The 27,991-nt window shown below is 42.9% G+C and overlaps 1 protein-coding gene across 1 annotated transcript in view; it reads left to right on the top strand.

Annotated features, from left to right (window-relative positions):
• Window positions 1–27,991, top strand: part of Cog3 (conserved oligomeric Golgi complex subunit 3) — a 200,283-nt gene that overhangs the window by 169 nt on the left and 172,123 nt on the right. The gene's annotated exons all lie outside the window — the stretch shown is intronic.

The following is a 27,991-nucleotide window of genomic DNA, read 5'->3' as shown; positions in this document are numbered from 1 at the left end:
AAAGAAATTGTAAAACCATCTATTGCCAAAACCGGCTCAAGTGTATTACAGCTTTCCTCAACTGAAACATTTCCGTATTGGACATTAGGTTAACAAATTAATTGAAGCTGTGTAATATGTATAACATATACCAGGCTGCCTTTTATAAAGGTTTGCATTTGTTTCATTGACACAGTTTTACTTTAGAGCAAGAATACGATGTTTTAACTAGGCTACCTTAACCTAGGCTAGGCTGACTGGTTCATTACCTTTAACTTATATTCAGAATCACAGAGATTGGCTGTCTCACTGTCGCTCACTATGTTGGCTTTCAGGGCCTCATTGTTACTCATTGTCACATTCTTCAAACTAACTTGGAGGCCTACAACAGTTTTGAATGATGTGGTTGCCTTGCATAAGAGATGATTGCTAGAGCTTGTGTGTCAATGATGTCTGGTTCTCAGTTATGGTTACCCATCTGATGACTGTCTAAATTTGAAGTTGCAATTATAACATTACACGAAATCAATGATCCTAGAACAGGGAGTAAGCTATTAAACATGATAGGCTACTACCTGGCAGTCATTGCTGGTCTCTTAACTAAGTATACTGTAAAACTGTAGCCAATGCCATTTTGGTATTAAAAGGCCTGAAATGTAATGGTTTCTCTTCCAAAAGTTTTACTGTGTTGTAGGTATAGATTTTGAATGCCTGGTATGCAACCATTTCTGTGCAATGCAAGATTTACTTTAATGGTCAATGTTAGATATTAACTTATGTCTCTGGCCATAGAGCATTTTTATATTTTATAATAATTGAAATATTTAGGTAGTGACGTTTGTTGAATTCTATTCTGGACAGCAGACGATATCAGTGATGTTATGCTGAACAAGTAAAGTTTGAATTCTTTCAGGAGTAGTACCATACAGGTTGCTATTGATTTATAGTGATCATGATATACTTAGCCACTTACCATATTAATAACTGTTTAACTCTAGTACGTTGGTAGATGAGGATGGATCTGTTGCTGTCCCATTATCGTACGATAAATCTGAAATTGACAGATATTTATACGTTTTTGCCGAAATGAAAATTTATCCACTGCAGTAGCTCAGTGATAATTGCTCTGAGTTTGATGTCCCTAGCCTTAGTTTAGGTTGTAATGCATGAAGAGATTTCCCATGTTTCATTTCTAAGTTAAGGTTGGCAGTGGAAAACAAAAAATAGACAGAAAATCAAGGAGCACAGTGTGTTGATTGTTAAATTTCAGAGGTATTCAGGGCTCTTCCTACCTTTTCCAGGCTAACCTGCATAGGATGTTCTTTATTGGGCAATCAAATTTTGTCATAGATAAGAAATAATGTTCTGAGAGTGGTGGAATTAAAAAGAGAGAATGATTTATATAAGAGATTGAATACCAGTACTCATAAATATATAAATGCATCGGAGAATGAGAGAGAGTTTAGATACACGCACCTAGGAAGAAAGCTGTGTGTATGAAGTTGTTGCATTTTCATTTGATTTTCTAAAACCTAAAAAAATGCTAAATGCATTTCTTCATAAACAACCTCGGTTACAATACATCCCCTTCTCTCTCTCTCATATACATGTTTATAATGTAGGTCTAAACAGCTGTTGAGCCTGGTGAGAGAATTAATGAGCTAGAAATAAGTCTCAATATAATTTTTCTCTTAGTTTAAGATTCTAAATTTTAAAAAGTTCCACTATAGCCACCATCACAGAGGGCAACTTGTCAATTCTAAATTTTAAAAAGTTCCACTATAGCCACCATCACAGAGGGCAACTTGTCCTTGGATGAGTTGATCTTTTGGAGACAAGACAGTGAACTAAGGAGGAGCATAAATTCTTTATTGTTTTTTTTTTTTTTTTTTACTGTAGACAGAGATAGTTCATATTCCAAAATCTGGAAGACTATCGTGCATCTGAAGAAAGACATTGTGATGTAAACTGGGTTTCAACTTATGAAGCAGTTTGATCCTCTTGATTAGCTTGGCATAAACCAAACACTAACTCAGATTCACATTAGGTCAACACATTATGTACCGTATTTGATGGCTTATAAGACGCATGTCTGCATAGGATGCACCCCAATTTCAGCAGGACATTGAGGGGAAAAAAAATAAGGTTTCCTAGCCTATGCTCATATGAATTTGGTAAGTAAAAACTGTAGTACTGTATTAGGTTATCATATGCATATTGTTTCTTACCAACAGAATCAACAAAAACATTAATAAAGAAGTTATTTACCATATTTATATTTATCAAAATATGTATTATACAATCAGCCATTTACTACAATCGAATGTTTAGTCTGCTGCTGAAAGCTGCCTCATAGGTTTACAAATAGATTGCAACACATTCATTTGTAAACATTGTTTCTTACCAGCAGAATCAACAAAAACATTAATAAAGATGTTACCTACGGTAATATATGTTATATATATCCATTATATATTATAAAAGTATGCAACCAAGCTCTGGAATTAACTACGTTTCAGCCTTGTTATCCGTAAAGCTCTCAAGATAATCACCAATAGGTGGCAGCACACGTACTGTAAGTCTGTAAATGTGGAATGCGGCAATGTGCTGTAGACGACGATAATGATATTAATACATTTTAATGAAAATATCGATAATAACAACGTAGATATTGATTATAATACTAGCAGTAGTAATTGCGATGATGGTAAGTGTGATAATGATAAATAATTATAATAAACTTTGGTTTTTAATAGGTTATTAGGATAACACTGAATATTAGGCTAGGCTACAACATCTACGTGACGTTTCATGTATAATTTCGGCCAAAATTCTTAAATTTTGAGCCTACATTATGTACATAGGACACAGGGGGATTTTTTAGGCCATTTTTTGATTAAAAAAGTGTGTCTTATATGCCGTCAAATACGGTAACTGATATTTTCATTTAGACCTTGCCTTGGAATGGTTGCTACTTCAGGTAATGTTACTAGCTTTGAAAGGCTTGTCTCCAACCCTTCAGATCCCTATTGTATACTGTAATAACTCAAGCTGTAGACTTACTGCTCAAATTTCCATATCCAGAATAGAAAAATTAAACATGCTCTTTCACTCTTGGGAAAGTCTAGGTGCATACAGCTTAACCCTTCAGTCTCTCCACCTTTTCATAATCATGAAAGACAGATAGATGAGTAATTAGCCTTAATGCCATGAATGTGTGTGTGTGTGTGTGTGTGTATATATATATATATATATATATATATATATATATATATATATATATATATATATATATATATATATATATATATATATGTGTGTATATATATATATATATATATATATATATATATATATATATATATATATATATATATATATATATATATATATATATATATATATATATATATATATATATATATATATATATATATATATATATATATATATATATATATATATATATATATATATATATACATATATATATAGATATAGATATATATATATATAGCCTATGTATCACAAACACACAAGCTAGGCTTGCACATTAACTATACATAACAAAAATACAATCATCCATGTAATTTTACTTAGTAAAACTTACTTAAAATTTGAACTTTATACACAATCCATTTCAATAAAACTTAAAATCTGAATTGTATATAAGTAACTTACCAAGTAACTACATAGCTGTTAGTTTCTAATTATCGCTGCAGCTTAAATTTTGAAATTCATGGTAGCACTTCTGTTGTTTTGGTGTAGGTAACTTGCCCCGCCCACTTTCGGGGAAGAATAGTTACAACACAACTGAAGAGCTCAATTCGTTTCTGCCAGTCAACGACTGATCATCGGTTGTTTGAGTTTTGATTTTGTTTCACCAAATGGTTGTGGCTATCGCCATCTTTGGTGAAGTATTCTTTCCTTTTGGTAGTATTCATACTAATTACATTAACTTAGCTAGGTTTGACTTTTTTCCCAACTGTGACTTTTGATTATGTCTGACTCTAGTTCGACTAGTACTGTATCTGGTTTTGCAGCAAAGGCTGCAATACCAGATTGACGTCAACCAAATACAACTCACATACTGTTTGCTGTCATTGCAGAGGGCAAATTTGTTCTTCTGATCTAACTTGTGAAGAGTGTAGGGACTGGGATCAGGGGAAGTGGAAGACTCTGACTACACATTTGGACAAACTTCAAAGAAATAAGCAGAGAAAAATGGCCGCTAGAGCCGAAGCTAGGGGTTCTGCTAGTCAGGTTTCTTCTCCTGTTGTACCCAGTCTTTGTACGCTTATGACTGCATTTTCCCCATTACCAACCCTCCGACTTTTCCAGCAACTCCGTCGCCTAGCTCCCAACCTTCCAAACCCAATGCCGTCGCCAGCCTCGAAGCAAAGATAGACCAGAAATTCAGTCTTTTGGTTAATACTACGGGATATGAGTGCCCAGTGGGTTCCAAGCGTCCAGTGTCTAGGCGTCCAGTATTTGAGCACCCAGTGTCCGAGTGTTCTGTGCCAGCGCGTCCACCTGTGTCTGTGTGCCCACCTGCCAGCTTGGCGCAAGCATCTGCCAAGCATTCAGCACCAAACGCTGCCTCTTCAGTATGGTATGGCAGGTTTGTATACCCCTGTAGTTCAGGATCCATCATTGGAACCTATCCAGCACCATCTGGACAGTATTCTGGATATCCTACAGAAGCCTCCTACAGTGACTCAGGATCCTTCAGACTTAGCGCCTTCTCCTATTTCATCCAGTGAAGAAGACATCAAACATGAACAATCTTCTTCGTCGTACGTAGCTCTCTTGAAGTACTTCCTGTTCTGTTACCCAACCTTCTTCACTTCAGCGACCCCGACATCTCCTGGTTCAGCATTCATGATGAGACAGCCTGCAGAGTCTTCCAGGCTGCCCAAGATGGTCCATTCCTCGTCATTGAAGAAAGCCTTATCCAGGATTGATGGTTAGTTGACAGAGAAGAGGGATCTTGGCAAGGCAGTGTTTTGCGCCCCTCCTCCTCGCCTGTCGAAAAGGAAGTATCTTTCGTATGCCACTGGGGAAGCTCCTTCCTTGGGAATTTTTGTCTCCCCCCAAGGGTACTTCTCCATCCTGATTGATTCAGCGGGTTGGTCAGCGTTTTCCTCCGCCAAGATCTTGTTCATATCTTCAGAACTGGACCATTTAGTTTGGGACATTTTCAAGGTCTTTTAAATCTCAAGTTTCCTGGATTGGACTGTAGGCACCTTAGCTAAGAAGATTGAGGACTGCGCCACTCTTCAAGAGAATTTTTCTTAGGACTGGTTGGGACTCCTCTCATGCACAGATAAGGCAATCAGAGATGGCTCCCAAGAACTGACTGCCTTACTTGTTGTGGAAGTTCTCAAGAAAAGGGAGCAGTGGTGTTCTTTTACCACAAAAGGGGTCACTCCCTCCCAAAGATCAGCTCTCCTTTTTGCACCCTTGTACCGCTTTAGTTTGTTTCCTTATGCTACAGTAGAACATGTAACAGCAGAGTTGCAGAAGAAGTCCACTGAAGACCTGCTGGCACGGTCTACCAAGCATCCCAAGGAGTCAGGATGTGGTCCTACAGTTTCCTTTAGTGCAAGGACAGAGATGGCAGAGCAAAGTTTCAGCCCTGCCTGCGCATGAACATTTGGTCAACTCAACCTGTTAAGAAGTCATCCGCCAAGCCCTCCTCTCGCAAGTGAGGATCCTGTCCTCCACATTCCTGTGGGAGCCAGGTTTCTCCACTTTTGGGGCAAGTGGGAAGCCAGATGTGTAGAGCCATGGGTCTTCGAAGTCTTCATAGAGGGCTATTCCATCCCATTAAGGGAGAAACCTCCTTTAGCATCTCCCATCAGCTTGACACCGTACTCAATAGGTTCGGAGAGGTTTTTGGCCGTCACAAGAGGTCTCTTCCCTGCTCAGGAAGAGAGCCATAGAGGTGGTCGAAGATGTAAGCACAGAAGGTTTTTGCAACTGTCTGTTTGTCATCCCCAAGTCATTGGGAGATTGGAGGCCTGTCCTTGATGTCAGCACCCTGAATTTCTTTGTTCAGACAAAAGTCTTCCAATTTCAGGCTCTGTGCTTCGGGCTATCTACAGCTCCTCAAGTTTTCACCTTTGTTCTCACCCCTCTGGCAAAGTGGCTCCATCTCATGGGGATCAGCATCTGTCTATATCTAACGATTGGCTCCTACGCTTCCCCTCAAGAGCAAGATGCGCGGAGGACCTTAAGAAGACACTTCTACTTGCCCAAGAATTGGGCCTTTTAATCAACCTGGAAAGTCTCAGGTAGTCCCAATGCAATCGATTCTCTGTTTAAGGGATGAGGATCGACTCTTTGAGTTTTCAGGCTTTTCCGTCCGACAAGAGTCAATCCTGCCTCTGGACAGTATGAAACTTCCTCTCTCTCCCACGTCCTGCTCGGCCAACGAATGGATTAGTCTCTGGGTACTCTCTTATTCTTCATAAAAGCCAGTTGGCACAGGAAGACCCTTCTGGACTCGTTCGTTTTCCCCATCATAACCAAGATCAAGGAGGTGGCTCACAGAAGTAGAGATTTCAATAGGGAAGTCACTGCAGCCTATGAGACCCAACCTAACCATATACTCAGACACATTGGATCTGGGTTGGGGAGTTCTTCCAGAGGATATGGAAGTTTCAGGGGTGTGGTCTCAGGATAAAAGAAAGCCCCACATCAGCATGAAGAAGCTGAAGGCAGTTCATTTGGCCCTCCAGTCTTTTGCAGCAGCAACACTCGACAAAACAGCCGCAGTCCATTCGGACAATATAACTGCACTGGCTTAAATCAAGAACTAGGGAGGTACTAACTCCTTCTCCCTTTACGAAGCGGCTGAGCATCTACTCCTTTGGGTGCAGGGCAATTGCACCAGGATTGTCACAAGCTTCACCTAGGGCAAATTAAACATCCTAGTGTTGCAGACAGACAGAACAGGCACTAAATCCACAGGTGTGCACGGACCTGTGGAAACAGTGGGGAAAGTCGTCGATGGACCTGTTTGCAACGTCCAGGAATCTTAGCCTTCCCTTGTATTGTTCTCCAGCCCTGGACCCTCTGGCATGGGCAACAGATGCAATGCTCCAGGACTGATCGAACCTGGACGTGTACGCCTTCCCACCATCAAGTTTGGTGAGCGAAGTCATAAGTCTCTCTCCCACAGCAACACGCCTAGGACCCTTGTAGCTCCATTTTGGCTGCAGGAGGAGTGGTTCCCAGACCTTCTCAGGCTACTGGTGGACTTCCCAAGACTTCTGCCACAGAGACAAAGTCTTCTCAAACAGCCACACTTTCTTCGTTTCCACCAAGGCTTCGCCCTCAATGTGGGACCACCTTGATGTGGTGAGGGGGCTCTTGAATCCCAGGAATTTGTTCCTGGGTTTGAGTCCAAGAGTCTCATATATTGTTTTATATTTATTTGGACTAATTTTGTTGAATTTTCCATTTTTTGTAAAATTTATCGGACCTGATTAATAGGGAAAGATATCACAGCTGGGACTGGGTTTATATCCCAAGCTAAATAGTGGGAACTGTGGTAAGATCATCAACTACCCAATAATGTTCAGACCTGAGAGATACCAGATTGATATCTCAAAGGCAGAACTATTCATCAGGGCTGGACCACGGATTCCAGGGGGGTCCGGTTCTGGGGATAGGAATCTCGGCACTCTATCTGGTTTACCAATGATGTGATTAGGGTGGGGACAACTGTATTCATGTAACACTCTCAATGTTAGCAAGTGGGTTTGGCTTACACTTGGGCCACTCTAATCATGTTGTGCCATCCCCCTGTGGAGTAGGGTAGCAGGCAGACATTTGGGAGTCAGTTGTCACTTGTGCCATTGGTGGAAGAATAAATTCCATGAAAGGCTGATGATATCTTTTTAAGGTTTTCAGGTGTACTTTTTTTTTCCCCTCAATCTCTATGACAAGTCATTACAGGCAGTCCCCGGTTATCAGGTTAGGTAGGTATCGGCGCCACTACCCAATTATCGGCGCCGATAAGCGGAAATTGCTGATTTTCGTAGCTAGACAAGTGCCTTAAAACCGGATCGCCTATAACCGAGCCCACTGATAACCGGGGACTGCCTGTATAAGGATTTGAGTACCCCTGAACCCTTTGATGGTAGCGACTCGGCACAGTTGACAACCGCTGGAACCTCCTCTGACAACCTTTCTTTAGAAAAATCAAAACAAAATCCTAATGTAATTACACTGGAACCTTATGCTCCTCTACAAAACAGACCCAAAAGAAGTAAATATCGTCTTGACCCAACCTTGACTCACTTCGATTCCTTCTTTGGGAACGGAAGTTGGTCAAGGTTTCTCACCTTAGAAACAGAACGGAAAATTTCAGCCCTAAAGTTAGAAAACTACCTATTAAACAGACATTCAACAACAGAAATGTCGTTTAGACAGATAAGAGAAAAGACGTGGTTTGTAGAAGCCACAACAAAGAATCAGTCTGAAGACTATGTCTATAACAACAATAGATAATATAAATGTAAAAATAAAAAAACATGACACTATGAATAGCATTCAGGGTACCATTGTGCTTCCAGAGAAAAATGACGAACCAGTCGAAAAGAATATTCTCTTGGACTCTTAAAAAAAGATATCCCAGAGTCCAAGATTGTGAGGTATATACAGTAATATACCAAGTAAACCAAAAAATAAGAAAATGGTAAAAATCACAAAAATAAAATTTGAGGGTCAAGATATACCCCAAAAAATAAAAGTTTTAGGTTAAAACAGAGAAATAAGGCCCTCTGTCCCAAAGCCACTACAGTGCCAAAACTGTAGTAAATATGGGCATGCAAAAAAATATCGTCGAAACGAACCTGTATGTTCATATTGTGGATCTGGAGAACATGCCAGACAATGGAATTGCAGCGAACCAAAATGTATAAACTGTGGGCAGAATCATCATGCAAGATCCAAAAAGTTCATGTAATACAGGTAAATACAGAATTGAAAATGCTACAAGAAAGAGTGGGGATGTCTATTAGAGAGGCTAAATTAGAATTGAAAGTGAGAGGAATTCAAGATCCTGCTAAGAAACTTACATATGCCTTGATAACAAGAACTAATAATGAAACAAAAATACTTACAGATAGAAGTAACAAAACACAGGAAAATAAATCTCACGAAGAAAATAATGCTTTACAGAAAAAACTCAAATGGGAAAGAATCAAGAAACAGGCACAAAGAATATGGGTAACATTTTATCCAACTCATTTGAAATGGTAATGCAAGTAGCACAAGATGATGATACTGCTATAGAAGAAACAGAGGAAAGTCATGCTGGAGTGGAAATTAAAGATAAAAAAAGGCTTTTGGAGAGAACACCACCCAAAACGAAAAAACCAACTATAATTAGAGCAACATCGGTTAAGCCAAAGACAAAGGATATGAAGAAGGAACAAAAACAAACTAAGAATATACCTTAATCTCCTAAAATAATAGTAAAACCTATGGATACAGATGTCCAAAACACTGAAGTTGAAGATAGCAATGATTATGTCACGGGAGAAGGGATTACTCCATCACCAATAATTGGCACAAGAGCAAATGAAACAAGGAATGTACATGAAAACACGTGTGGCTGTAATGATTGTTTTGTCGAATTGTGCAGTAATAACAAAAACATAACAAAAGATGGTTTAACAAATATTATAAGAAATTTTTTGAATATAGAAAAAAAGAAACCACAGAATTTAGTACCCATGGAAAAGGTTGCATGTGCCAATACACAGCCGGCCGTGCCCTACATATCATTGAGTCAGAACTTTGGTGGCCTGAGTGTAGGTTAGAGACAACTCGGTCTCGCAGTAACAAAGGTATTGTCAGACGTATGTGCCCTTCATCGCATGAATACACCACCAATTCGTCCACGATGCCAAGTCAGTCCCGTATGATAAAATATGGTTTTATGCTAGAGTCGACTAAATTTCTTGATACAGGCCAAGAACCTGTGGCTACCATACTCTTTAGCAGCTGATATTCAATATCACTTTCAGCCGCTTCTTTTACAGAATTCCAGTCTAGGGTTATGACATCATCACTTAGCGACATGATCAATGCTGCAACGTACGCACTCTCATCCTCCTCCCCCATCTCACTGTCACATTTATTCAGCTTTTGATTACAGGGTATCTTGAAAGAGTATCAGCTGCTGAGTTTTTCTTCCCAGGGATGTATTTCACTGTGAAACTGTATTGCAATGTTTTTTCCTTTAATATAAACAAACGAGGATTTGCATAGTCCTTCAACTCTCTATCACCAAACACTTTGACCAGCAGGTGGTGGTCAGTAACAAGGACAATATTGGGACATCCTAGTAGAAATAATCTAGCTTTCTGAAATCGCTATACCACGGCAGCCGCCTCTCCTTCAACGACTGCATAATTGACTTTTGCCGAGGTTAAATGTCTACTCCCACAGAGGGCAGGCTCCCATCCTCCTTTATAACAGAATGGGACTTAATCCTCTTCACAACAAAATGGGACTTCATCCTCTTCACAACAAAATGTGTCTTTATCCTCTTCACAACTGCAATGTTGTTGTAACACTAGAAATCCCATTCCATCACGTGACCAATCTGTGATTACCGTAGTTTGCCTAGATTTATAATAGGCTAATCCATCCCCAATCAAATTGCATAAAAGTTCTTTAGTCTTTTCGAATGCATCCTGTAATATTTCATCCCAGTATACCTTTCGACTAGTAGACATTTTTAGAAGGTCTCAAAAGGGTTCCATTAATTGAGAAGTGGCCATAAATGGTGCTACACTAATTGGTTTACGAGGCCAAACCAAGACCGTATGTCAGGGATGATTGGTTGATTTGCCATTGGAAAACTCTTGATTGCAGACAACTTTTCCTCATCTGGCTTGAAATTGTCCCAACCTGATTCATAGCCTACAAAGGCTACCTCGCATTGGCAAAATTGAAATTTATCAGGATTTAGGGAAACCCCTTTTCTTCACATACCTGTAAAAATTTTATTGTGTAAAAAAACGCTCCTTCCACAGTATCATCATGTAGGGGAACACAACAACACATTTAAATTCTCTCAGAATGTCCGCTATAACATCATCAAAGCTCTTTGAATATGCATCCGATGCATACATGTGTCCCATTGCGGTCCTACAATACTGGTACCTACCCCATGTGGATATGAAGGTAGTCAAGTGCCGACTATCCCCATCTAATTCCGCTTAATGGAAACCAGAATAGGCGCCTATTAAAGTTTTGTATGAACGCACAGGTACAGTGGATGCCTTGTCGAACAGGGCAAAAGTGTGATGAGTCTGTTTTACAATACAGTACTGTATTTGTTTAGTTTTTGGTAATCCACTGTTCTTCTTGGGTTTCCATTCCTTTTAGCAACTACTACCATTCACGCACACCAATCAGTTGCAGTTCCTGTAGGAATGGGGCAGATTATGTCCAGTTTTACATCGTCGTCCAACTGTTTTTTCACCTCATAATGCTTAGGAATTGGAATTGGCGTATGGCATGCGTATGGGACTGCATCAGGGAGAAGGTGGATATGGTGTGGCTTTCCCTTCATTATCGGTAATGAATTCCATTTAATATTAAATACTGTACCAGAGAAATGCTCCAAAACCCACCTTTTGAGCGTAGGCACATTGGTCTCCTGAGGGGAGAACGGCAACTCTATGACATCATGGATGTTGCTTCCGCCATAGGTGACGTCATTGGCACCCACACTATTGGGCCATTGCCTACCAATTTTATTTATTGACATTCCATCTACCTTAACATGATGGGGAAAATTTGCATCCACTAATCCTAAACACCTACATGCATCTATAGATAAGTACAATGCATATCCCCCCCCCGCGAATAGCTAAAATCCGCGAATACTTAAAACCCCTCGAAAAACACTTAGAATTGCCCATTTTGATAGTTGAAACACAAGAAAAACCCTGTAAAAATGCTTATACCTGAGTATTTTAATAGTTTTATCACAAAAAGTGCATTTATTCATGAAAATTATATGAAAATGCAGTAATTAGTGAATATTTCTCAGTGAAAAATACCGCAAATGGGCGAATTTTCCGCGAATAATGGCTAGATATGTTCCACAGAGAAACCCGCGAATGCATGAATCCGCGAATCATGAGAACGCGAATACATGGGGTTTACTGTATAGCCTAGAGACACCGCACACTACTAACACCTCTGTGTTTAAAGCAGTACAGTAAACCCCGTTTTTAAATATCTAACTTCCCTGGTAGTTACATATATATAGCTTTATCCCGCCGATTCATCGCGCGCACGGCAGAAATTCAAAATTCGCGGCAATCGCCGATAGATGGTCAGGTGGCCATACCTGAGCGCCCTCTACCAGGTAACTAGAACCATTCCCAATTGTCCTCAGAAATTCCCTGCCGTCGTTCTATCAACACGTTGGAAATTCGCTCTACTTTGGTTTGCTTTACTACAATTGGTGAAGTGCCCATTACTTGTTTGGTTTTCGTTGATGGCTTTCGCTGATTTTGGATCTTCCTGGATTTTTGTTTCTCATTGTTAGCCTATCTGTTCGGTTTCTGACTGTTACAATTGTTCTTTGTACTTGCTTTTCAAGATGGCTGACCCTGTTGTTAGAATGTGTGTTAGGGGATGCAAGAACCGGCTTCCCAAGGCTGCTCTTGATCCCCACACAGTTTGTAAGAAATGCAGAGATCATGTGTGCACTTGATGATAGATGCAAGGAGTGTGAAAGTTTGTCCGAGAAAGAGTGGAGAGAGTATGATCGCTATGTGAGGCGATTGGAAAAGGACAGAATTAGGAGAGAGCTAGATCTTCCAGTGTCCTTTCAGCTAGGTCTTCTGATAGTCAAGTCCTTTCTAACTTGTCTGATACTAATATTCCTGATCCTAACCTAAGGCTTTAGTACCCGATCCTCCCTGCGGAGTCGGGAGTAAGTAATCTGTCTTTAAAGGATATAATGGCTGCTATTTCGGCCATAGGAGTTTCTGTACAATCCCTTTCTTCGGATAGGGAAGTGATGTGGGGGCAGTGCATAGTTTGCAACAAAAGTTCGGTGACAGTGTTAGTGCAGTGGAGGGTGCGTCCGTTCGTGTCTGTCACGCTCCTAGCCCTAGACCTCTTCCATGCTCCCCAACCCTGGGAGAAGGCGTCGACAGGCTAAGGGAGGTGAGAGACGTTGAACAACGAGCGGACGTCCCCTCGGCGATCCTGTTGGCGCATCCCAGACGCTCCCCCCGCCGCAGGAAAGGCGAGATGAGGGCGTGTTCATCTTCCTCGGATGACGCAAGACCCAGACGTGGTTGGCGTCAGTCACAAGAGTCTAGACCTATCAAGAGACGCAGGTCCCCCTTCCCGCTCCAACAACCCTCTTGCAGCAAATGGAGCTCTCCCAGAGATTCCTGTCGGAAGAAGACGGCGTTTCTGCGCCTAAACAGAGGCGTAAGACGATAGCTCGTCGGAGGAAGAAGACGTATACATGACTTCAGTTCACGCTTCTCCCCGCCCCAGAATGGGACGTGTCGCAAGCTGCGCCACCACCTCTTCATCAAAAGATCCCAGCTAGAGTCTCCGAAGTTGTGGAAGCTAGTGCAGTGCCATCTCCAGTTGTTTCCCAGCAGCAAGTGGCACCTCAAGTAAAGTTCTTGTCGGAAGTCCAGCAGTCCCTTGCGTCTCTTTTTGACTCTTACAAGTCGCAAGGACTAAGAGAAGAAAAACACACAAGAAGGAATCTAAGGACGTCAACAGACCCAAGAAGAGGGTAAGGCAAGAATCAGAACAACAAGACGCTAACAGCCAGCAAGACGCAAACTCGCGGCAAGTTGCAGCGCTCATAGACGCTTCCCGCAACAAGCCGCACAAGTGACGGGAGGGAACAAGGATCGCGGCTCCCGCAGCAAGTTGGACGCGATGCTTGACGCACGCAAGCAGCACGATTCACACGTTTCCCCCTCTTGTTCGACATCGGAAATAGCGGATCCTTTGGAAGAGATCTCGGAAGAGGAAACTCAAGAAACTCTTCATGCCGCTGATCTGAAAAGACTTCTTATTCTTTTGGCGGACTTATTTCCCTAACGATTTTCATCAGGCCGCACTCGAGTCCTCCTCGTAATATTTGATGGGTAGACCCCAGAAGTCTTCCTCATTCAAGAAGACAGTGTTGGCCAAATCAGTGAAGAGAGCCTTTTCGACACTGAATGATTGGATTTTGAAGAAGGAACAAGGAAAGACAACTTTTTCCTTTCCCCCCGACAAAATTGGCTTCTAGATCCAGCGTGTGGTACGAGACTGGGAAGCTCTCGGTTTGGGAGTTCTGCCTCCTCCCAAGGGGACTTCTCCAGACTCGTTGACTCTTCACGGAGAACAGCCATGACTAAAGCCAAGGTTCTGTGGTCCACTTCGGAGTTGGATCATTTGCTGGCGTCTTCAGAACTATTGAAGTCTTCAGCTTGATGGACTGGACTCTTGCAGCTCTTGCAGAGGTTTCAGATCAGAAGAATGACACGCAAATGCACCTTATTGCCTGTCTCGATAAAGCTGTGAGGGACGGGTCGGTCGAACTTTCTGCCCTTTTCACAGCAGGTGTTATCAAGAAACGAGCTATGTTGTGTTCGTTCGTGTCGCCTGGAGTGACTTTAGCTCAGAAATCTGAACTGTTGTATGCCCCCTTATCTAAACAGCTCTTCCCTTCAGAGCTGGTTAAGGACTTATCAGCAGCCCTTGCGCAACAATCAACACAAGATCTGATCACAAGGACTGCTAGGAAAGTTCTTCCGGCAAACTTTTTAGCCAGGAAGGACAAGGAAGCTCCTCCCACGCGCGTCAGCCCTTTCGTGGGAGAGCCCTTTCGAGAGGAAGTCAGAGAATGGCTGCTGGAGGACAACCGTAAGAACCCCAAGCAGCAACCCAAATCCAAGAAATGATCACAACAACCTCCAGACACAAGTGGGAGCCAGGTTATCCCACTTTTGGCAAGAGTGGAGCCAAAGGGGAGCGGACATATGGACAGTCGAAGTTTTGAAGGAAGGATACAAGATTCCCTTCCTAAGGAAGCCCCCTCTTTCACAAGAACCGTTGGAGTTGACAGCTACTTACTCGGGGAGCAAAGCAGCAGCTCTTCAAGAACAGGTGACCCAGATGCTATCAAAAGCAGCAATAGAAGAGGTAAAGGACCTCTCGTCAGAGGGTTTTACAACAGACTTTTCTGGTACCCAAGAGCTCGGGGGTTGGAGACCAGTTCTGGACGTAAGTCCACTGAAAAATGCACGTAAGCAAAGTCAAGTTTGCCATGGAGACATCTGCGTCAGTCCTAGCAGGCACCAAACAGGAAGACTGGATGGTTTCAATAGACCTACAGGACGCGTATTTTCACGCACCAATTCACCCGAACTACAGAAAATATCTGAGGTTTGTGCATCTCGGGACAACCTATCAGTTCAGAGCACTTTGTTTTGGACTAAGCACGGCTCCTTACGTTTTTTTCTCTCGAGTGGCATCGAACGTAGCTCACTGGTTACATCTAAAGGGATACGGATTTTGATGTACCTGGACGATTGGCTAATCAGAGCCAGATCGCAAGCAAAGTGTCTGGAGGATCTACAAGTTACAATGAATTTGACGCAACAATTAGGTCTGGTAGTAAATCTAGCCAAATCACAGCTAACGCCTTCACAGGACATCATCTACCTGGGGATGAGGATTCAGTCAGTGGTTTTCGGGCTTTTTCCAGCCCCAAACGCATTCTAGATTGCTTAGAAAAGGTGAAGCTCTTTCTAGGGAGATGGACCTGTTCGGCGAGGAGTGGATGAGTCTGCTGGGGACCCTCTCCTCGATCGAACAATTCGTCTCCTGGGAAGACTACATCTACGTCCACTTCAGTTCCATCTGTCAAGCTATTGGAAAAGAGGCCAAGATCTGGAGACGTGGATTCCGATCCTCTGGGAATCAAAAACATTTGAGTTGGTGGAACGACCCCAAAAAACTTCAAGTAGGCCTCGAACTTCAACAAAAGAACCCGACCTAGTGTTGTATTCAGACGCATCGGACATGGGATGGGGTGCAACGCTGGGGAAGGGCGAGATCTCAGGTCTATGGGAAAACCATCAGAAGAAATGGCATATAAATGTCAAGGAACTGGTGGCCATTCATCTTGCACTAGTCCACTTTCAGGAGAAGGTCCAGAACAAGATTGTACAGGTCAACGCAGACAACACCACAGCGTTGGCCTACATCAGGAAACAGGGTGGCACTCGTTCGTTTTCCCTTTACGAGGCAGCCAAAGATCTCCTGCTGTGGGCAGAAACGAACAACTTAACTCTGATCACCCGCTTCATAGAGGGGAGAGAAGAACGTCAGAGTGGATCTTCTCAGCAGAGGAAGACAGGTTCTCACCACAGAATGGACCTTACATCACGATGTGTGCAACAGGCTTTGGAATCTGTGGGGAGAACCGTCAATAGACCTCTTTGCGACACAGAGAACGAAGAGGTTACCAGTCTACTGCTCTCCAGTCCCAGACCAGGAAGCAGTGGCGGTGGACGCCTTCCTCATGAATTGGGAGGGACTAGACATGTACGCTTTTCCTCCATTCAAGATCCTAGACAGAGTCATGAAGAAGTTCAGAGAGTCGAACGACGCCCGCATGACCCTGATAGCTCCATTTTGGCCCATGAGACCATGGATCACGGAGGTGATGGAGTGGCTAGTAGACACCCCAGATCGTTACCTTGTCGGAACGATCTACTCAGACAGCCACATATAGAGAGATACCATCAAAATCTCCTCGCTCTCAACCTAACTGCCTTTCGACTATCGAAAAACTGGCAAGAGCGAAGGGTTTTTCAAGGGAAGCTGCAAGAGCCATCGCGAGAGCGAGGAGAACGTCCACACTCAAGGTGTACCAATCAAAGTGGGACGTATTCAGGGAATGGCGCAGGAAAAACAACATTTCCTCTTCCAGTACCTCTCTAACTCAACTGGCAGATTTTCTTCTGCATTTGAAAACCCAAGGAAACCTAGCAGTATCTACCATCAAGGGATACCGCAGCATGCTTGCTTCCGTCTTCCGTCACAGAAATATTGACGTGTCGGGAGACAAGGACCTCACGGATCTCATAAGGTCCTTTGAGACAGTTAAGAGGAAGGACAACCCGACCCTCTCTTGGAATTTGGACGTAGTCCTAAAATTTTTAACCTCGAATAGGTTTGAACCTCTCGACAAGGCTTCATGGAAGGATCTCACTAGAAGACCCTTTTCCTGGTCGCTTTGGCTACAGCCAAGAGGGTAGGAGAACTACAAGCCTTTAGCAAGAAAGTAGGCTTCAATGGGGAAAATGCAGTCTGCTCACTTCAACTTGGTTTTCTCGCTAAAAACGAGAACCCTTCTTAACCATGGCCCAGATCTTTTTCCATACCAGGGCTGTCTCATTTAGTAGGACAGGAAAAAAGAGAGGCCTTTGTCCAGTTAGGGCCCTAAAATTTTATCTACAAAGGACCAGAAACATGAGAGGTCAGACAGATCACCTCTGGTGCTCAGTGAAGAAACCTTCGTTACCCTTATCAAAGAATGCACTGGCGTTCTTTATCAAGGACTTAATAAGGGAAGCTCACCAAGAATGTGATGAGAAAAGCTTTCCAATCCTCAAAGTCAAAGCGCACGCGAGGTAAGAGCTGTGGCAACCGATGGCTTATAGACACAACAGGTCTATGAAATCGATTTTGGAAGCGACTTTTTAAGCAAATCTATCTTCGCAGATTGTTACCTGAAAGAAGTACAGACCCAATATGAGGATTGCTGTTCCCTGGGTCCGTCACATTGCCTCCGCGCCTTAGTTGGAGAGGGTACTACTGCCTCTACCCTATAACCTTTTTTTTTTGTATTATACCCTTGCCTTTTTCTTGATTTGAACTCACAGGTTGTCTGTGAAGGTTGTTGCAACCTTCCACAGTCTGGGGTTGCAAGTCTAAGTTAGGTTTTATGGAGTGTGTTATTTAGTGATTTTTAGTGGGTCAGGTGGTCAGCTCTTTGTCCATGGCTATGCCAGGATAGCAAGGGTGGTGGTCTAGTCATGTTAAGGTTGAGGACCGTGTGACAGCCCCATAGAGACTTTCTACAGCCCCCTGGATGGGTCGCTGGGTCTCTCAAGGAATGCAGGCGAATGAGGCAGGATAATAATGAAGCCAGCTTCCTTATCAGGTAAGAACCAGAGTATGTTTACAGCTAATTTTTAGTGTTTAGTAATTATACGAATTCCCAACGGTGTTTTGGTTCTCTAACCCACCACCAATGGTGTCAGTCAGCTATATATATGTAACTACCAGGAAGTTAGATATTTAAAAATGGTATTTTCATTATAAAATAAGTTTTTAAATATACTTACCTGGTAGTTACATATATAAAAGGTCCCTCCCTCCTCCCCTCTGAGAACAGGGGCATGGAATTTCTGAGGACAATTGGGAATGGTTCTAGTTACCTGGTAGAGGCGCTCAGGTATGGCCACCTGACCATCTATCGGTGATTGCCGCGAATTTTGAATTTCTGCCGTGCTTGTTCTACAGAGGGGCGGGATAAAGCTATATATATGTAACTACCAGGTAAGTATATTTAAAAACTTATTTTATAATGAAAATACCATTTTTTCTCTGGTACATTTAGCAGTATTTGTACTCTAGAAAGCTGCCTAAGGGAACCTTTCATCAGGACGACACAGCCCGAGCCCAAAAATACTGTACTGTATTCTATTTTCACATAATAACACCGTATTATACAAACGTCAAAATAACGAATGTGCATCTTTTCCATGGATCTTTTAAAAAGTTATGCTTACTACACTGTATCCAATTGTAAATATTCTTATATTGCTTTTGCATTATAAATTCCGATCATAGCGATCAAATGTTTTGGTTTGGGAATTGATCACGCGGTCTTTATTTCGCCGCATTTAACTCAGCTCAGAGGACATTTCTTGCTTCTAGTTAGTGCAAATGAATCTCTAGATACTTCATTTATAAGGGACATGTATATTTTTTTATGTTATACGAAGTGTTTTTAAGTCGAAATATAACTTAAATATGTCTCGTTGTGAAATTAATTTAGCTATTTTTTTCGTTAATAGATGACGTTGGCAGCTGGCCATTTGGGGGCATGTTTTTTTGTGTAAAAAAAAAATCATGGTTCCGTTTGCTATTTTCTCTTGATTTCATCATCATACTACGAGCTTTTTGTATTTATTTTTATCGGCATGAAAACAGCAGTAATATGTGTTCTTTCATGCCCAGTAGTTTTGATTAAAATACTTTCCAATTTTACAATAATTTATAGTCATTAGCAGATTGAACATTTTTTTCTCAGCTTCAACTACAACTTGCAGCTTAAATTTACTGTAGCAGTATATTTCCTTGCCGATCTTTTCTCCAAAGCGGATAAGGGTATAGTGTAAAAATATATAAGTACTTAACATCATTTTTAACGTAACTATGGTAATTGTTTAACCGTACGATGATTGAAATACAAGCAAAACAGTTGTTATCCGATTCAGTTATTAGCAAAACAACAGTTTCTCGTTTAGTTGTTTATGGCTGACGCATTTTCGCAAGAGTATAAGGTTACTAACAATACTTTTATCATTCTCTTACTTTTTTAACTAGAAGATGGAATAAAGAGATGGAGAAAAAGAAGTTGGTCTATTGTAAGTTGGTCTCTCTTGCTGCCTGAATGTACGACAACTGTATGCTGTTGCCTGTGCCCACTCGAAATTTAAAAATATTTTCTAAATATTGTACCGGTATTAAGTGCTAACTCCATCGTAAACTCGAATTATCGTCACTCATGCACTACCTGTATTTACAAACGCACAAAAATTGCAAACGAACACTGACCTATCTTAACTTCCGAAATTTAAAAATAGGTATTTTCAAAATATTGTCGTATCGATATTAATTGCTAACCCCATCGTAAAAGCGAATTATCATAAGTCGAATTATCGTAACTCGAGCACTACCTGTACTTAGTACTCTGAAAGGTTCTTCGGCGGCACGATTAACCTTGACTTTCAAACGACTCAACTGTTTTACGTTCAATCCTAATTGATGCAAAACTTTTTCCCCCATAATATAAACCTCAGCCCCAGTATCGGCAACAGCATCGATAAATGCTTCATACATTGGTACATCACATTTAATATTATGTTCAACTTTTACGCGTCACTTGCGGTAACTTTCCCACCACTGCTGTCACATGTTGGACCCCACAGTGCTGCACTAACGTTCCCTGCATCACCGACATGGTGTCGTCATCATGATCAACTTCAATGCATGCTACCTTGTTATTCACACTTTTTCTGCAATATCTAGGTAAATGACCCTTTACACCACAGTTGTGGCAATATACTTCACTTGCATAGCAGCTAGAATTATTTTCTCATGAATACGCCCACGATTATCACATCTTTTACCTGACATGAGTAGCTTTTTATCCTTTTGTCAACAAAGGTTTGATTTTACTGCGCAACATCACTATGTTCTGTTTCATCACTATTATTGGGCAGTAATTCTTTACCCCCATTGGCATTAGTGAATCTCTGGTTAACTTTGCTGGCCCCACTATCCCTTTCAGCTGCCTCATATATTATGTATATTTCTGGGCTCGACCTGTGTCACCCAGTGAAATGGTTCCAATAGCACACATTTCTAGGTATAACTATTGCTAAATATACCAGAGAAAAAAGCTATCCATAATGCCAGGGTTACTACCCCTGGATCGAGCACCATAATGGTGTCGGTATGCACTAGGGGTGAGTGGTAACCACTATCACAGGTCTTCATCCTATAGATCTCTCTATTCTCAAAGTCCCAAACTTGGGGGAGCCGTACCAAGGATTGCCTCCCGCTCACCCGCTAGGTACCCTCCGCGGCCGCCATCTTCATTCCAATTTTAGCACGAACACGCGACCCCGTTATAAATTTTTTCCTTGGTGCTTGTGTTGTTCTTTTCAGCTAATCATGTCCTCCATTGAGAATCTTCCACCATCTAAGTTGAGTACTGTTTCTGATTGGTTTTTTAACGCAAGAGGCATTGTATTTAGGAACTGTACATATATAATGTTTACCAGTGTAATAGTTCCGATACGCAGCCGAGCGTGGGCTGTGTCTGCCTCTTTCCCGTTTTCGACCTTCAGTCTTAGCATTCTATTAGCAGAACGAATTCTGCTAGTTTTATCCATACTCCATTCAGTTTGGAGCTTAATTGGAGAAATTATCATGTCGCCGGTAGGAGATAAGGAACCTGGTATCACGGCCGAGCTAGGCTAGTCGAGCCATATCAACCTTTTCTGATAATAGAATTTGAGTCTTTTTATCGGTTTCCTTCCTCCACCAGTGTGTTGGTTCCTTCTCGATGGTGTGATTATGATTATTATGATGATAGCTTATATGTACAAGGATGGATGGCATGCCCATTCCTGGATTAGTTTATGCATGTGATTCGGCATCAGGGGTAGGCCATCTTGGTACCTAACATTACCTATACAGTATAACCAATGTTTTCTGGACCTTCTCTGCCGCCGAGTCATTTATGTATTTATATGTGTTTAATCTTAGGCTAACCCACTCCACGAGTGGTTGACTGTATTTATGTTTTGTTGCTCAGATCCTAGGTAGTTAATTCTAATTAGGTAGTTAACTAGCCTAGCCTAGACCTAGGCTAGGCATGTCAGCACTCTTACACGATGCCCAGGCTACCTAGCTCTCCTGACCAGGCCGTTTTACGGTTTTGGAGGGGGAAGTTAGGCTAGTAAGGGAGTTCCCCGTTCACACTTAGCCCACCTGACCAAACCGTTAGGTTTTGGAAGGTGAGGTTAGGCTAGTGAGAGAGTTCCTCATTCACAATTAGCCCACCTGGCCAGGCCGTTAGGTTTTGGAGGGTAGGTTAGGTTAATGAGTGGGCTCCTCAATTCATATTTTTACAAATAGAACTTACCTGGCAGTTATATATATATAGCTTAATCCCTGTCGAACCGGCAGATTTTTCAAAACTCGCGGCAACCGCCGAATGGTAGGTGTCCGATTAGGTGGTTAACAACCCTTACAGGGTGGTAGTTGGAATCATTCCCGTTTTCAGTTCCTCAGATCATCTCTGCGGTTGGACTGACAACATCGTTGCTGGTCCACCGTCGGGGGTGCTTCGCTTCCCTAGGTCGCTGTGTTTGGACTTTTAATTGGTGACATATATTGACCTTTGGATTGGCAATCACTTTTGTGGCTTGTTTTGGTTTATTCTTTTGATTGTTCTTGGATAAGATGTCTGATCCTAAGTATTTTCGAGTGTGTGTGAATGAGGAATGCAAGGTTAGGTTGCCGAAAGCTTCGGTGGACCCTCACACTGTTTGTTTAGGGTGCAGGGGTTTTGAGTGTGCCTTGGATAAAAGATGTAAAGAATGCGAGGGTTTGGATGAAAAGAAATGGATGGAAATGAAACGCTATGTGCGTAAATTAGAAATGGATAAGTTAAGGAGGGCTTCTAAATCTAAATCTAGGTCTGTGAGTGATGTTAGCCTAGACATTTCTTTTAACCCTTCTATTCCTAAATCACCCTTAGAAGTAGATCCTTCTCCTGAGGTGGTAACCCCTGCTCCCTCTACAGGAACTGTAGCTGCTGTTATGGACCCTCCGTACGCCAGGATGGCGGCTGAGATGAAAGAATTAAAGGATCAGCTTGCAGCCTTGAAGAAAGGTAAGAGTGCAAGTGAAGTTAGTGATAGTGTTTGTGCAAGTGCAGTGGAGGTGGCGACTGATCGACCCTGTCATGCCCCTAGATTTAGACCTCTACCAAGCTCCCAGGACCAAGGGAGAAGGTGCGTCGACGATCGTAAGGGGGGGTGAGAGGGACGTATCCTCGGTCAGCCGTCGCCTCAAGCAGTCCTGTTGCTCTTTCCCAGGCTGCTTATGAACGCCACAGAAAAGGCGTGTCGGAAGTGCTTGCGTCTTCTCCTAGCCCCTCTCCAAGACGTAGATGGCAGTATGAGGATTCGAGGCCGACCAAAAGAAGATGGTTGCAGCAAGAGGATCAACCTCGTACTCGCTCTCCCCTTTGGAAGTGGATGGAGCAGCCCAGAATCTTTTGCTTCCGACGACAAAAACCGAACGTCTCTCCAGCATAAAAAAAGGTCAAGACCTTTATCGAATGTTCTCCACTAGTTGTATGGAGGAAGGAGAGATCTCCTCTTCCTTCAGGTTCCGGAGAAGTCTCGAGAGAACCTTCTCCTTCTCCCAGCTTGGCTCAACAACCTTCTCCTTCGGAACCTCAAGATGCAGCAGCTGCGGCAAAATCCTTTATGACCGTCATGCAAGGCCAATTAGCTTCCCTTGTACAGGCCTTTAGCCGTCCTCCCCCCCAGTCGGTCAGGCGTAAAGACTCCAAGTTGCCAGTGAAGAGATCTAGAAGAGAGACGTCCCTGCTGAGGTTTCTTCAGAAGTAAAGAGAGAACTGGATTCCTCTCCCTTTCGAGTCCACAAGTGGCGCAGTTCTAGCTTGGGACAAAAGAGTCTTCTCTTTTCGCCCAAGCAAAAGCCTCAGGGTTCTTCTCCTGAGGCTCGACTCCTCTCCTCTCCACGCTATAAGCGACAGGAATTTTCTTCCTCTCGCCGGGAGCATTCTTCCTTTGTTTGACAAGATGACGACTTCGGTTCTCCAGGAAGGAAAGAACACAGTGAATTCTCTCGACGCCAGGACGCATCCACCTCTCGATGTCAGGACGCATCCAATTCTCGGCGCCAGGACATATCCAACGCTCGACGCCAGGACGCTTCCAGCTCTCGATACCAGGACACATCCAGCTCTCGACATCAGGACACATCCAGCTCTCGACATGAGGACGCTTCTAGGGCGGTTTGTCAGGACACAACCAGCTCTCGGCGCCAGGACGCATTCGACGATCGTACGTCCTCCCCGGGCGCAATACAGCAAGAAGAGAAAGAGACAGAGTTGGAAGGAATGCATGACTTGGAAGACGTTTCAGAGGACGAAGATAAACCTTCTAATGTGGCGGATGATTATAAGGTTCTTTCTCGCTCTCTCCTGGAGCTGTATGGGGAGGAGTTTAAACCTGCTGCTCCTCGTTCTCCTCAGTCCCAGTTCAACAGGAAGAAATCAAGGAAGCAGTCAGCCTTTATTAAAATGAAACTTTCCATTTCTGCAAAGAAGGCTCTGACCAGGATTGATAACTGGCTTAAGGAGCGTAGGCAAGCAGTAAAGTCCACCTTCTCGTTTCCACCAGCTGGCTTGCTTCGAAGGCTGGCATGTGGTATGAGACTGGAGAAGCTCTTGGCCTGGTATAGAGGGATGAATAAATTTGTTTTTATTTAGCATTTCCCAACGTTTTGAGAGAGAGAGAGAGAGAGAGAGAGAGAGAGAGAGAGAGAGAGAGAGAGAGAGAGAGAGAGAGAGAGAGAGAGAGAGAGAGAGAGAGAGAGAGAGAGGTAATTGAAGAAGTGAGCTAGCCCCGGTTGTTGGAAGAGGGATGAGGTTGTTAGTTTGTTTACTGGCGCTGTCTGTCTGTGGAATATGTGTGTGAGGATTTTTCGGTTTTGAAGGCAGTCTTTTGAGTCTTGAGTCAGAGCTAGTGCTGGTCTGTCGTTGGGTTTGGATGGACAGTTTTTGTGCTGATGCAAAGTTGTTGTTTTCCCTTGTTAGTGTGCTGTTCTTGTTGCTGTATGTTCATGAGTCGTGTGTTTTTCTGTTTTGGTTTGGTTTGTGTGGTTTTGTGTGCTGTGTTGGCGACCGTGGACGCCTTACTCCATCTTCCAGCAACCGAGGACCAGGGTGAGTGTTGTGTACTGTTTTTTTGTGTTTTGAAATTCCGCCACATTATATTTGGCGCCCAACGTGGGGCAGCTGGTATTGCAGCTGCAATTGAGATTGGTGGCTGGTAGTGTGACTGAAGAGAAGGATGGAAGAGGAACTGGTAAGGTTGAGAGAGGAGAATACGTGGTTGAGGGTGAGAATGAGAGATTGAGGAGTCAGTTGGAGGAGGTGGAGGGAATGCTAAGAAGTGCAAAAGAAGAAATGAAAGGGGAGATGAAAGAGAGTCAGAAGAGAGAATGGAAGAGAGGATGGATAAAAAGTTGGAGGGAATGATGAGAAGTGTGGAAGAAATGATGAAAGGTATGTTCAAGGGTGTTTTTGGAGAAGGGGCTGTTGGAGGCAGGTTCTCTGGAACGTGTGAAGGGGCAAGAGAGAAAGAAAAGGAGGGAGAAGTGAATGGAAGCGTGAGTGATGAAAGTGATATGGGAATAGGAAGTAAGAAACGAGGGAATGAGAGGCAGGGTAAGGAAAAGGGGAATGAAAAGCAAGGGAAGGAACAGAGGGAAAGTAAGGATAAGTCAGGGGAAGAAGAAGGGAAGAGGGGAAAGGGAAAGGAAACTGGTAAGAAGGGTACGGAAGTGGGAAAGGCAAGAAAGAAGGGAGAGGGTGAAGGCAGTAGTGATAGTGAGGTGGATGGAGGTGAGTGGATAAAAGTGGATAAAAATGGGGGGAAGAAGAGTGTAATAAGAATGATGAATGTAAGTGCAGAAGTGGACTCTTTGTATTCGGAAGAGGGTATGAAAGGACAGAGTGAAAGTAGCGAAAGTGAGAGTGAAAGTGAGAAAGAAGTGAGAAAGGCTATGTATGTGAGGGAGGTACCCCGGTGTGAAAGGTATAATGAGTATGGAAGTAGGGATGTGCATGATTTCTTTAGGGAGTATGAAAGGTTTTGTCAGGATAAGTATGGGGAAAGTAAGAGAGTGTGGGCACGAGAATTAGGAGAGTATTTGACTGGGTTTTACTTGATATGTATAGGGTTATTATGAGTGTGGGGATGTTGAGTATGACAAGGTGAAAGCTAGACTAGTTGAGCAAGCGAGGCGTATGAAAGCGAGTGTTAAGTATAAGAGGAAGAATGAATTTGATGAGGCAAGAATGAAAGCTGGGGAAACCTTGTCACTGTATGCTTGTAGGCTGGAGACGTTGGCAAGGAAGAAGTTTGGGGATGATGGGATAGATGAATGTAAGGAGTTAGTACGGAAGTTGTTAGGGACAGTGCCAGATGGAGTTAGAGAATTTGTGAACTTGAAGCGGAAGGAGAAGAAAAGATGGACGAATGAAAGGTTGACTTGGGGAGAAATCTTGGAAATTGTAGAAGATTATGAGCTTGACAGGGTTATAAAAGAGAGCAGAAGTGTAAGTGTAAGGGCTGGGGTAGATGAGAGAGTACCAGAGTTTGGAAGCTTTAGGGATGCAGTGTTGAGGGCCCCAATGAGAATGGCCGATAGTGTAATAGATAGGAGTGTAAGAGCAAGTAATGTGGAGGTGCCAGTGAGGATGAATGATGGGTTTGTAAGGGAACAACGGGTTGGACGGGTTAGGGATAGTAGTGTACAAAGGGAAAGGTCGATGAGTGGAAGTCGAGCGAAGTGTTTTAGATGTGGAAAGGAAGGACATACAAAGAATGAGTGTAGGTGGGCTTTAGGAGTGTGTTTCGGGTGTGGGCAACCGGGACATTTGGTAAGGGAGTGTACGAAAGATAGGGGTTAAATGCTACAGGTGCGGACAGGTGGGTCATGTTGCTAATGGTTGTAGGGTACCCGAGTGAATGTAATATGTGGCAACTGTGGTAAGAATGGGCATTATGCGAGAATGTGTTCAGAACCGAGAGCGAAGTGTGACGAATGTGGAATGGAAGGGCATGTGTCAAGTGTATGTAGACGAAAGAGGGTGACTGTGACAGCGAATTTGGGAAACTGAGTGTGAAGGGGTTCAAATGGGTGGATCCTCCAGGATGCAAGCGGTGCGTGCGTGTGATGCATGTACGTGAGGGGTTGTTGCATGAGGGGGCTTTGCTGGAAAGACTGACGAGTGCATGAAGCAATTTGTTTTGATAGAGTATGGCAGAAAACGTAAGAAAGGGAAGAACGTCAAGTGAACGGAATGATCGTAAGTTGTGTGATAGGGGTGTGAGTGCCAAAGTGAAAATGAGTGATAAAAGATTGGTAATACGGATGAATGGGATGGTATGAATAGAACGTTATAGCATATGCGGGTTTGATATAACTGAGTTGACTGAACGTGTAGGGGTAAGTGAACGGTTGGAGGTGAGCGAAAGTGTAAGAGTAAGAGAGCGTAGCAGTAATATACGAGTGATTGAAAGCATGAATGAATCGTTGCAAAGAATTGGAAAGGTCAATGAGCGAATGGGATGGGTTAGTTGAAGAATTGGGGAGGTATTTGGGAACGAGTTAGAGGGTATAGATGAGATTGTGGATGAAATTGAGAGTGGTAATAGTGAAGAAGATAGCGTGAATCTGAGAGAGAATGGAGGAGAAGATGTGAGTTTGAATGTTGCTAGAAGAGAGAATGATTCTGAGAGAATGATTGCGTGTTTTGAACGTGATCTAGAGGACCTGCTAGTGAGCATCCGTGGGTGTTGCGTAAGGGAATTTGAAAGAGGTGTGAAAGGTGTTGGTTGGGAAATGCTAAAAGGGGGAGAAATATGAGAGGATGAATAAATTTGTTTTTATTTAGCATTTCCCAACGTTTTTTGAGAGAGAGAGAGAGAGAGAGAGAGAGAGAGAGAGAGAGAGAGAGAGAGTAATTGAGAGTGAGAGAGAGTGAGTAATTTCGTAGTGAGTGGTTGTTGGAAGAGGGATGAGGTTGTTAGTTTGTTTACGGTGCTGTCTGTCTGTGGAATATGTGTGTGAGGATTTTTCGGTTTTGAAGGCAGTCTTTTTGAGTCTTGAGTCAGAGCTAGTGCTGGTCTGTCGTTGGGTTTGGACAGTTTTTGTGCTGATGCAAAGTTGTTGTTTTCCCTTGTTAGTGTGCTGTTCTTGTTGCTGTATGTTCATGAGTCGTGTGTTTTTCTGTTTTGGTTTGGTTTGTGTGGTTTTGTGTGCTGTGTTGGCGACCGTGGACGCCTTACTCCATCTTCCAGCAACCGAG

Source organism: Macrobrachium rosenbergii, chromosome 21 (assembly GCF_040412425.1).
Source record: "Macrobrachium rosenbergii isolate ZJJX-2024 chromosome 21, ASM4041242v1, whole genome shotgun sequence".
Lineage (NCBI taxonomy): Eukaryota > Metazoa > Arthropoda > Malacostraca > Decapoda > Palaemonidae > Macrobrachium > Macrobrachium rosenbergii.
Note: the sequence above shows the minus strand (reverse complement) of the source record. Positions and strands in the feature narration are given on the sequence as shown.